The sequence below is a fragment of the Lactuca serriola genome, chromosome 7, assembly GCF_051521515.1.
Source record: "Lactuca serriola cultivar US96UC23 chromosome 7, Lser_US96UC23_V15, whole genome shotgun sequence".
NCBI classification, from domain to species: Eukaryota; Viridiplantae; Streptophyta; class Magnoliopsida; order Asterales; family Asteraceae; genus Lactuca; species Lactuca serriola.
The window spans coordinates 76,741,588-76,743,967 of NC_136414.1; positions in this window are offsets into that span (position 1 = coordinate 76,741,588).

Here is a 2,380-nt window from a genome sequence, read left to right on the forward strand (position 1 = left end):
TATTTGGTTCATTTTTAATGTAAAGAGAAAAAACTCAAGTCCTCGTGCTAAAGCTTTCATTTTTGTTGGGATACCCACCTAGCATGAAGGAATATAAGCTCTTTGATTTGGGTACCAATTAGTTTTTTCTTTTTTTTTTTTTTTTTTTTTTTTTTTTTTTTTTTTTTTTAGCCAGTGTGATATGTCATCCTTCTAGTGTAAGGCGCTGACAGTCGTTTGGAAAAGGATCTACAATCACTCACAAAAAGGGAATTACTTCAGTCACTTCAATTCCCAAGAGGGCACTCCGACGGTAAAGTTAGTATCAAGTAGGAGTGTATTAGGGTTTTGAGAGTGAAAGAGATGATCCCCATACCTAAGGTTTGCTGGCCCTTTTATAGTACGGGCTGGTGATACCTATACTAGGAACTAGTGAAAAAGACTTGTCAAGTTGCAAAGACATAGAAGTTGGCATCTATTTGTTTGTCTTGCACGGTTATTGGAGCAGAAAGAATATTGGTAGTGGCATGGTGTAGGGTTCGAAATGTAGTTAGTGAGAAGTCGAAACTCTTTAAGGCTGTGTTTGGCACGTCACAGCTAGCTGATAAGCTAGCTTATTTTTCGAGTTTTTTTTTTATGTTGTCGTGTTTGGTAAGCCAAAAAGTAGCTTATAAGCTAGCTTATAAGCTAGCTTTTTGAAAAGCTACTTAGACTAGCTTTTTAGGAGCTTTTTTAAAATTTTCCAAATACGCCCCTTAATTAATTATAGAAACACATATTCTTACATGTCCTTTTATGTAATTTTATATATTTCAGCTAACTTTTCAGCTAGTTTTACCAAACATTATTTTTTATCAGCTAGCTTTTCAGCTATCAGCTAGCTTTTTATTTAACAGCTAGCTTTTCAGCCATCAGCTAGCTTTTCAGCTAACAGCTAGCTTTTCAGCTAGTCCGCCAAACATAGCCTAAGTCTGTTAGGGTGCGAAATCATAATGATTTCGACAGTGTATGTATTTACATGGCACATGTTGAATTCGAACTAGAACGTTTAAGTCCTTGTATTTTTTGTTGTCGGTATCACCCTATAAATAGGGTAAGTATTAGGGTAGAGAGTATTTTTTATTATGTTCGTTATTGTAAACTCTCTCAAACACTTGTACTCTTTACAAACATAAATGAGCCAATCAAATCTTATTTACTCAACGTGTTCTTTTTGATTTCTATGATTGAGTTTTTATTCATTAATTGATTCTAATACACATCAATTGGTATGAGAGTATGATTCATTCAACCAGTTTCGGTTTTCTCATGTTTTTCAATATTTTTGAACCGCTCTTTTCGATTCAAAGTTTTCCGCGATATTGAAACAGAAAACTTGCTTTAATTGATTGTTTTGTTTTGATTTTGCACTCTGTTTGTTAGATCGAGTGTTTAGTGGTCAATTTCTGTTTTACTCATTTCAGATCTCTTTTCTGAATCAAAAATCACGTTTGTCTGTACAACAATGGCAAACTTTAATATGAACACGATGTCGAGTTTTTCGCACTTGCTTGGATCATCTATGAAGATTCCAATGCTCATTCATGAATACTATGAGCAATAAGCTATTAGAATGGAGGATTATCTCAATAGAATTGATGAAGATCTTTGGAGGTGTATCACAAGTGGAAACTATCGTCCTAGTATGCTTGAACAAGTTGGAACTGATGGTTCTTCTGCTGATGATGTTGTACGAAGGGAAAAACAGGAAGCCAATGATAAGAAATGCCTTCGTGAACTACGTGGTTCTCTTAACCAGTAGTTTACAACTATGTTCGAAGTTGAAAAATAGCTAAGGAGATTTGGGACACATTGAAAGAAAAATATCAAGGTAATGAAAAGACAAAGAAAAGCTTTGTGTGACAATGTTTGATGGAAATGGATGAGTTCAAGCAGAAAGATAACGAATCAATAGAGTTATACTATGATCGTTTGAATTAATTTATATTCAAACGCACTCGTTATGATGTTACTCGTTCGACTCAAGAATACAATCTAACTTTTGTGATGGGATTGTGAAAAGAATGCAGGAACATTAGCTTGATGATCAAAACTCAACAGAGTTTTGATGGTTATTAGTTGGTTGATCAGTATAATGTTCTTAAGGCCCATGAAAATGAGATAAAAGAAATTATTGAAGAAGAAAAGTTGAGCTTAGCAGGACCTTTGGCTCTGATGTCGAAAGTAACTGAAAAGGACTTGAAGTCAAATATGGTGAACAAGATGATCTTGAAGAAGAGGGATTTCTAATTAATTCTAAAAATGAAGCTGTAGCTTTCTATTCGAATAACAAAGTGAAAAAGTTTTTCAAAAAGCCGTTCAATCCGAAGTATAAGAACAGCAGCGAGTTCAAGGGAAATAG